General features: G+C 27.7%; 1 non-coding gene across 1 annotated transcript; it reads right to left on the bottom strand.

Annotated features, from left to right (window-relative positions):
* Positions 1-10,012: 10,012 nt before the first annotated feature.
* On the bottom strand, positions 10,013-10,085 carry TRNAR-UCU. Its single transcript has one exon. It is a non-coding gene; the product is annotated as a tRNA-Arg (tRNA).
* Positions 10,086-10,810: the final 725 nt, after the last annotated feature.

The raw sequence follows: 10,810 nt of genomic DNA on the forward strand, positions 1-10,810 counted from the left end.
ATGTAAAATGGAAGTTAACTAATATCTATTAATCGGTAATATTGTTTATATATTCACGTACCAATACTATTAATAAAAGAAAAATCATCCCCTTCAATTTTCCCGCATAAACTAATATTATTAATTAATTGGTAAAAAATAATAAAATTTAATTAGTAACAAAATTTTATTTACCAAATTCTGAGAATAATTAAATCGTTATAATTGTGAGAATAATGGAAACAAATCTTGCGTAATTTTATAAGAAAAAATAATTTATTAATTATTATTTACACCAATAATAATAATGCGAATACTTATCTATACTTATATATGATATATCTATACTATTATTAATAAAAATAAAATCATCTTTTGTGAAATTCCTGCCTAAACAATAGTAAATATCAAATGGAATAGAAAACTCATTTTACTAATTGATTGAAAATATAAAAAAATCCTAATGGAAAAGCAAACAGAAATTTGACAAATTGGAAAAGGAAATGATATTACTAATTGACTGAAAATTATTTAAAAACGTTTTTAAAAAATTAATTACACATTTTCCTTTTGAAAACTTTAAATTATTTAAACTTTAAAAAAATTAATTAAACGTGGACTATTAGATTTTTTATAACAATTACAATTAATTCATTCAACTATGGAAGACGGAGAAAAAACTAAATGCGATATGGTGAAAATGAATATACTTAAGATATAAAAGTATAATTGCACATATATTAGGATCTGTTTGGAAAGCAGGAAAATGACTTTCGGAAAACATATTCCAGAAAATGACTCATTTTCCGGAAAACATTTTCATTTCCGGTATTTGGTTGCATTATGGAAAACTGTCTTGGTGTGTTTGGGTGCTATGACTTGGTTTTGGCCGAGAACATGCGAAACAACCAATTTGGCCATTTCGAAAAATGAGTCATTTTCAGGAAAAATGAATTGATTTTCCTTGGTCAACGGAAAACATTTTCTGTTGACCGCTTTTTCGGACGTTGCCAAACACCGAAAGCTCGGAAAGCATTTTCCAGAAGTCATTTTACGGGTTACCAAACACACCCTTAGTGTAATTGACTAATAATAATTGCGTAGTAATTATTATGGTAATTAAGCTAAACATTGGTTGTAGAATTTATTNTTATAATAATTATAATTAAATTATTTCTTATTTTTCCCATATTTATTTTAGTAATAATATAATTATATAAGTCATATTACATATTGATATTTTAAAGATAATTGTAGACAAACAAGTCATATATTGTTCAATTAATTGAATAATACTTTTGCACTAATCTTATAATCAGATAAATGTACACGTTCAATATTAAAATTTTTTATAATTTCATATTTATTTTTATTTTCTAAATATATAATAAAAACTTTATCAATGCATCGCACGGGTAATTGGACAATTATTTGCTCTAATTCAAGCAAGGAAAACATTAGGAAACATACTTGATCCAACCAATGTCATCAACTGCGCTATATAATATTCGATGTTATAATTTACATAATTGTATATCGATCTAAATATTCTTAAAATATTATAACAAATCCATTCTGTGCAATGCACGGGCGAAAATACTAGTAAAGTTATTAAAATTTGCAATCTTTTGTGAATTTCAATGTTATTTACACCATGGGGTAGAAATAACAACACCCTTTGTAAAACATTCATTACAGTTCATCCTATTGCATGCATGGATATTTTGGATATTTTAGTTAAAATTGAAACAATAAAAAAAAAAAGTACACTAAAAATGAAATAAATCAATGTCAAACATATAAAAATATCACCATAATCAATAGACCAATTGTGAAATAAAATTTTAAAAATAATCATCCAATGAAAAGGTTATTAGACCATAAAATGTGGGAGGAACAAACCATGAAATTACTAAAGTTCAAAATCACCAATTTATTTATTTATTTATAAATTATTATTATTATTGATGGATTTAGCATGAATGAAATTACTTCAAAAAAATTGGAAAAAAAGAACTCCAAAAAGTTGGAAAAAATATCAACATGATTGTTAACCCAACTACTTAGGACCGTTGATAAGTAGATTGTTAATGTAACTACAAGAGTCAAACTCTACAAGTGCAAGTCGGACTAAATATATATTAGTTTCATAGTAATGAGGATACCAAATGTCATATGTAAAAAAAAAATGGTTGTTTAGGAGGTGAGAGAAAAAGGAAGTAAAAAAATTTAGTCTTTTATATATATACAAACAAGGCTAAGTTGAATTAATTGTATCTCACAAGATATAAATATTAGTGTAATGCATGAAAAAAAAATGTAATAATACTAAAATTCTTATAAAATCTTTCACTTGAAGACATAAATAGACTTTATTTCCGTAAAATTTTAGGAGAAAAATAATAAGTGGAAAAGGAAAATTGAGTATTAGAAAGGGGCTTTATTAGTGTACCGTTGGAACAACGAAAAGCCATTGCTGGAAAAGCAATATAAAATTTTGAAATTTATTTGCGTCCAATGTGCTGTGTGGATTCCCCACAAATTCAAACTTGAAAGAGATATGTCGTATGCGCGTTTATGAACGCCATTTCTCTACATTTATAATAATTCTTAAATGACTAGTTTTTCAAGTGGATTGAGTGATTATTTCCAAAAAAAAAAAAAAAAAAAAGTGGATTGAGTGATTAATTTAATACACAATATTTGTATTTAAATGAGTAAGTAAAAGTATATCAACGTAAGATTGTTTACTAGAAGTTTATTATAGTTAGCAATAAAATCAATGTCTAATTTTCACTTTTTTAAAAGAAATTATTTAAATATTTATTGCAAATTTGCAATTGATATTGTATTTGGTAGTAGATATTACTTTAGTACTTTTGGTTAGAATTACTCGGAATTTTATTAATTCGCTTTTGCATAAATTTGTCATTGTCTTCGTCTTCATATCGCTTGTCTGTTTTTTTTTTTGTTTTGGTTGGTAGTGTCTCATGCATAATTGAATTACTGGTGTTAATTTGGAAAAAGAATAAATTTGGTCTAATTAGTTTTGTTACATTAAAGAAATAGATGCATGAAATCTCTAAGTTTATTACCTAATACCAATATTTATAAATTTGACCTTGTCATTTTTTACACATAGATCATCCTAGATGGGGTACTTAGTTTTCATCCACAACAATGAAGTCATTGAGTTTTTTTTTTTTGTTTTTTTTTTAAAATTTCAGTTCATTATTGAGACAAATTGTTTTGGGAGTTTGTCAATGACAATTTCTACAATATTGTCAATGGAGGATAATGATAAATAATTCGAAATATATGGTTACAACAGATACTTTTATAATGATATAGTAAAAATTAACTTACAAATTTCTTTACAAGTTTTCATGCTGATAAAATTTTAAGAATGATGTGTATGTAACCTTGTTCAATTGGAGCCAGTGGGATGCCAATATTGTCAATTCTTTGGACAATGGTCCTACCATTTAGAGTCCATGTGTAGTAGTATTTCTGATCAACAACTTTGTAGTTAAGTCGCGCAGGTCTGACAATGATGTAAGAACAATTTTATTCGATAAAAAATATAATAGTACACTATTTGTAAAGTGATGTACAATTGTACCATTATATAAATACACTCTAACATATTCATAGTATATGTTTAACAATTATGCCAACTCTAATTGGGATCAGATGATGTTCAAAACTAAGACCTTTCTTATAGTAATTAATAAGCAAGTTAAGAATAATAAATAATTAACGGAATATTCCGTTATTAAAATTTATACTAATGGAATGCGAGGTTATTTAAAGGAAGAAAATAATATAATAGAGGGTAAAGTAGGAAAATAAAAAACAATATTAAAATCAAAATATTTTGAACCATTCATTTCATCAAATAATTGGACCAACATTTTTTAGTTTTTATTATAGATCTAACTTTATTGGCTCTTATTAGTATATACTAGTTTTTCTTATGCGCGATGCGCAAAAAATATGTGCCCAATATTAATATTTTATATTAAAATTTTAAATTTATTTAGATTTTGATATTTAAATTATTGTAAATAATAATAATAATGTAAAATATTTTTATAAATTTTATATTTATATTTTAGAAAATAACTAACATATAACTCCAATATATAATATGCATATATTATTATTATTATTGACGAAAATAAAAAAATATATAGTGGATGCATGTGCATGGTAACAATAGTGGAATAGATAACTGAAGTTATAACAGTAGGGACATATTTGTCTAATATATTGTAAAGTACAACTTTTATAGCATAATGTACAAAAAAATTTAACGGAAAAAACGGACATAAATGAAGGGTATAACCTTCATTCACACTTATTATGTTTTTAGATATATAGTATATTTAATTCTATTTTTTCTAGATTTATAGGTGTCATTTCACTTTTAGTCATTCTTTTTTCAAACATTCAATATTAACCCTAGCATTATTGTGGCATGCCCATTTTTTGTCCTCTTGTTAACAAATTTGTTTAAATGGTGTTAAACATGAGGGCATTTCGGTCTATTCAACTTACCATCTTCTCAGCTCCTCTATGTCCTAATTAATTAATTCATTTTTTTGATCTTAGATTTATAAGTGTCACTATATTTTTAGTCAATCTTTCATAAACGGAAACCACTCAAAATCTCTAGACACAATATTGCAACCTTCTCAATTATAGATATTTTCTTCCTTATGTTAGGGCATAATGGTTGAAATGGTGATACACTAATGACTACCACAATGACATAATAACAACTTTAAATTCAAATAAAAAAGAAGAAGAAGAAGAAATAAATACGTTATAGAGTCAAGCGTAACACAAGGTAAGATTACCCAATAGTCAATGGCAGAGTCAATGGGGGCAGCTGCCCCCACTCTCCTCACCCCATCTCCTTTATATATGTTGTATGTATAGGTTCATTATGTATATACATAGTAAATGTATATTATACTAAATATACATAAATGTAAACAAAGATTTAGTTAGCTTAGATGGAAGATGGCAAGGGTATTTTGCTTCCATCTTAACTGCATGAGTTTGAATCTTAGGTTACAAATTTTGTTCTTAGGGTATGAATGCTTCGTTTACCGTTTAAGTGGGGAAAATCAGTAATAAAATATCTTAACTAATTGAATAAGTTTAGACCAACTGTATAAGGAATTCAATTCATACCTCACTCCAATAAAAATTACGATCCTTAAAAACCACAGTAATTAATATTGTTTCCATATTGAATTTTTATTTGTAACATTGTATCTTTCTTTCTCAACCTAGTGAAGCACAAAGGTGCTTGCCTCCATTGAGGCTCAAACCCACTCCCATCACATGAAAGTATTTTCTAGGACACCGGATACCACTAAACCACAAGGTCTTTGTACATTTACAGTTTACATGCTCTGCATTTGTACAAAAATTGAAACAAAATGACTGTCACCATCAAATCGCATGCAATACCTTTCTAAAATTAAAATTTATTACCACATCCTTTATTTTTGAAACTTCATTTCCATGTTTATAGATTTCAATTTCTTTCTTCTTAATTGTATACTTCAATGTTTGAATTTCTATGTCATTCTTATTTAAATGTTTCAATAACCCTCATATGGCTATCACAACACAGTTAAACACGTCCATATCAACCCATCTAAAGTCTAAACAATTCTTATTTTTTTGAAAAATTAAATTTTAATCTTTCAATTCTATTTACTCATTCTGTCTCATTGTATCTGTCCTACTTACTATTCATTGGTCAAATCAATTCTTTCTTCATTATTTATTTTCTTTAGTATTTTTTACTTATTTTTAAATTTGATTTTTTTTTTGTGTTTAATAGTACATTTAGTGTAGTTTCTAAATATATAAATTTTTGTATACTAATACTGAACTTAATATTATGAAAAATTAAATTTAAAATAAATTCAGTCCGTTAACTGAACTAGACACATAAAATGGGATGGAGGGAGTATAAACACTACTTACATTATAATTTTTGGAAAAATAAAGAACTTACTTTATAACGTAGGCAAGCTTGATATCTTTTACCTGAATTAGCATAACTCCATGACATTTTCATAGCTAATAGATCACCACATTTACATTGAAAATTATCTCCAGATAAAGTACCAAAACTAAGAAATGACATTCTATAAATAATTGCTAAATTAGTTCATAAACATGGAAAAAATAATTATGTACTTGGACATATAAAATACGAAAACTTACCTTATGTACTTGAAGTGGGAGAAATGCTTTTGAATTGAAGAACTTTGAAATAGCAGGCTGAAAGTGAAAAATAATGCTACACGAAGTGAAAAATAATGCTTCAAGAATTAATTTATAACCAATAATTCAAATACCAAAACACAAATGAAGAAGAGAAATCCGAAATGTAGAGAATCAAATTCACCATGTCTAAACAATCGTTACGAACAAAATTGCTCCATTTTGGTGGTGGAACGTCAAATTCCATCCACTCTTCCCTTCTGTTGGTTGCCATCTTAACTAAGTTGTTGGCAATAACATTCTGTTCATGGTAGACATGCACGATCATGGTACCTTGTCCTCCTCCAAGCATCCTCCTGACCTCCTAGAACACTCCTTGTTGAGAGTAGGGGTGGGCGTTTTGGTCTTCGGTTCAGTTTTTTTTTTTTTTTTTTTTTTTTTTTTTGGTTTCAATTCGGTTTTAAAAAAAGTGAAACCATTCGGTTTAACATTAGAGTTCGGTTCGATTTAAAACGGTTTGGTTTCGGTTCGATATTCGATTCGCTTTACTACCCCCGAATTTCAACATTTCCTAGGCGACAAGGCGGCCGCGAGGTGCCGCGACGTAACGGGACACCATAATAAGTACGCATGAAACATCACATAACCCAAATCCAAAGTCAAATATTAAATACCAACATAACAAATTAACAATTCGAATGAATTAAAATAAAACATACAAACTTTAATTTTAATTCTAGAACTGGAATTTTCAACTAGAATGAATTTCCATTAAAATATATATATATATATATATATATATATTATTTATAATATAATTATTTATTTATTAATTATATATAATATATATTTATATTTATTAAAAAAAGTTTGGTTTGTTCTTCTAAAACTAGAACCGATAGATTTTTCGGTTGGGTTCGGGTTACCCGAACCGTTTTGCCTACTCCTAGTTGAGAGGATGATATGTTGGATATATCAAAATCAAGGTTGAAAAAATCGCTAGGCGTCTAGGCGCCTGGGGGGTGCCTAGTTTTTTTTTTTTTTTTTTTTTTTTTTCAATTTTGATTTTTTTTAAAAAAAATTAAAAAATATTGTAAGTGTTAATAATTGTAAAGTGTTTAATATTGTAAGTCTTTATACTTTAATAGTTAAATAGTTAACACTCATTAAGTTATTAGTTATTATTTATGAATTATTAGTGCGTTACTTATTAGTTTAACTAGTTTTATACGCGCATTGCGCGAATGGGTTAATGTCCAATGTTTATATTTAAATAAATATTTGAAAGTATATCAATGCAAGATTATATAGGAGAAGTTTATACCTGGGTAATTGAATGTCGAATTTTTTTATTTAAATATCTAACTCAAAGTATATGAATCCAAGATAATATAGAAAATTCATTATAATTATTACTAAAATAAATATTTGCAACCTTGTAAAATTGATAGTCTAAATATTTGGTCTAAAAATGATAGTCTAAATAAATACTACTTTTAATTTGAATTTTTCTAAGTGTTCTTAATTCTCTTTTGAGTAACATTGTCATTGTCTCCATCTTTACTATTTGTTTTCTTCCTTTTTGTTGGTAGTGTGTTATTTGCAATTCGATTATTGTTGGTAGCATAGATGACAACGTCATGCAATGAGATTATGATATCGCAAATTATATCGTGGACCGTGGTCCACAATGCATTGTGGACCGCGGTCCCAAAACGACGTCATTTTGATTAATGAAAACAGACGGATGAATTCCCGCCACTCACTTTCTTTTCATATATACTGCAGTTACATTTCAACACAACTGCAGTTATATTTCAACACAACTGCAGTTACATTTTGATATAACTACAGTTTCATTCGATAATATAAAAATACAAAAGTAAAACTGTTATTCAGTATCTGTTCATATACACTGCAGTTACATTTCAACACAACTACAATTACATTTTGATATAACTACAGTTTCATTCGATAATATCAAACACAAATGTGAAACTGTTATTCAGTATCTTTTCATATGCACTGCAGTTACATTTCAACACAACTACAGTTACATTTTGATATAACTACAGTTTCATTCGATAATATCAAAACAAATGTAAGGCAGTATCTTTTGGAATGAACTGTAGTGTCATTTACGGGGCTCCGTCTCCCACTTACTAAAACGACGTCGTTTTGGGACCGCGGTCCACGATATAAGAACTGTTATGATATAGGAGTTATGGACTTTCCTTTAGGTGTTCTGCTTGGGGTTCATTTGGTTTAACCATTATTGTTGAATGAGTTATTGTGGATAAAGAAAATCCCTAGTTTAAGAAAAAAGATTAAATAAATTAATAAAAATTTGAAATTTTAAAATATTATGTATTCCAAAGATATTAAAAGGTAGTATCTCGCTTCAATTTGCTGGGTAATGAGTTATTTGAGTACTTTCATTGTCAATAAATCCCCTAAGTAGTTAATATGATTGGTTTCAAACTATTCTTTTTTTTTTCATGGTATTAAAAAAATACATATGTATCATTTTTTGGTGTAACTACTAATTTATTTAATTCAATAAGAGTAAAATAGAGTGATTCCGCTTCAATTTGTTTGGTTATTATTTGAGTACTCTCTTTGTCAACCAATCCCAAGTAGTTAATATAATTAGCTTCAAATTATTTTAAATTTTTTTTCATAGTATTAATAAAATACTTGGTAAATAAATATATAACATTATTTTGTATTATAACTTTGATATTTAATTACAAGATATTGTAAAAATAAGATATGGACAATGTAATGAATATCAAATAAAGGTATTGTAGACACATAATTCTAAATTAAAGAAATACATATGTATCATTTTTTGTTGTAGCTACTAATTTATTTAATTTAATAAGAGTAAAATAGAGTGAAAAACTTAATTATGTCAAATTAGATTGAGATGAGGTTCGAACCTAAGACCTTTCTTATAGAAATTAATGGGTAAGTTAAAAGTTAACGGAATATTAACGGAGAACATAATATTTAACGGAAAACTTAACGGATAATCATAAAAATACGGTTAAATTAGGTAATCTCTATTAATAATATTAATCTGAATTATCTTAACAATCTATTTGATTAAATAATTCATCTAAACCATCCATTTGATTAAATAATTTAACCGCCATTTTTTCTACCCATTTTAGGCCTAACTCTCTTTGGCTCTTATTAGTATAGTAGATTTAGTTATTACGTAGTACTTTTTATTTTATTAAGTTATTAATTAATAGTTATTACTTATTACTTATTAGACCATTAGAGTATTAGTTAATACATTATAACATTAATAGTTTAAATGTTTAAGATTTGCAATAAAAAAAAAAAAAGGCCAGAATGCCGGCCGCCTAGTCGGCCTAGGCGCCGCCTAATCGGCCGCCTAGGCGCTCGACCGCGGAGGAGGCCGATTTCGGCCTTCCTCGACGCGGCCGGGCGCCGCCTAGTGCCTAGGCGCAATTTTTGCAACCATGATCAAAATACCCTCATGTTTAACGCTATTTAAACATATTTATTAATGAATGACAAAAAAATATCATGTCACAATAATACTATCTAATTTAAATTAAATATTATTTGAATAAAAGTAAACCTAAATGAATCAAAACTTGTCACCATACATAAAAATAAAACTGTATTATGCATCCTGTATTTAAATATCGCTTCGTTTCAAAGTGTACATTTTATTGATTTATATTATGACGTTAAATTGGAGATGGCCTTTCGAAGTGTACATTTTAATTAGATTTGCAAAATACACGCCCAGTGGGACTCGAACCCACAATCGCTTGATTAGAAGTCAAGCGCCTTATCCATTAGGCCATGGGCGCTTATGAGTATAATTTTTGTCTCTATTTTCTTATCGTAAATAACATTTCCTTTTTTCTTACAAAAGTTGTTTCATATTTTTCACCTTCAATAGAGCCATTAATTTCATGCATAATAAAGTTTTTTCTTGTTTTGTTTTGGTTTTTTTAATTTATAACTAGTATTTTCACTTGTGCGATGCACATAATTGATTTGTTAAAATATGTTAAGAATATTTGGCTCGTGCTATATCTTGAGATACACTTATATTTTGATATTCAGTAAGTATAACTATATTACAAAAAATTCACTTGGGAGTAATGGGACAATCACTTGAGTAATGGAATAATCACTTGAATACAAAAAAATTCTCCGGACAAATAATAACGTATCAACCGAAGCCTTAAAGAGTTTTTCCTTGTCCTAGGACTAGGTCGGAGGCAAAGACAAAAACATACTCCATTACTAAACAATAAGAAGAAATATTAGAAAAAGCAGAAAAGAATAGTAAACAATAAGGAGAAATATGAGAAAAAACAGAAAATAATAGAAAACCAGTCCGCCGGAACTGGAGAGGTATGCCGTCCCTTGCACGGAAAATGTTTTAAAAAAAAGGTCATTTTCCATGGTCAACGGAAAATGATTTCCGTTGATCGCATTTTCCTGACGTTGCCAAACACCGAAAGTCCGGAAAATGTTTGGAGTAAAATTTAAACCCGAAGTAGGAAGACATATATAATTTCAAAAT

The sequence above is a fragment of the Ipomoea triloba genome, chromosome 4 (genome assembly GCF_003576645.1).
Source record: "Ipomoea triloba cultivar NCNSP0323 chromosome 4, ASM357664v1".
NCBI classification, from domain to species: Eukaryota; Viridiplantae; Streptophyta; class Magnoliopsida; order Solanales; family Convolvulaceae; genus Ipomoea; species Ipomoea triloba.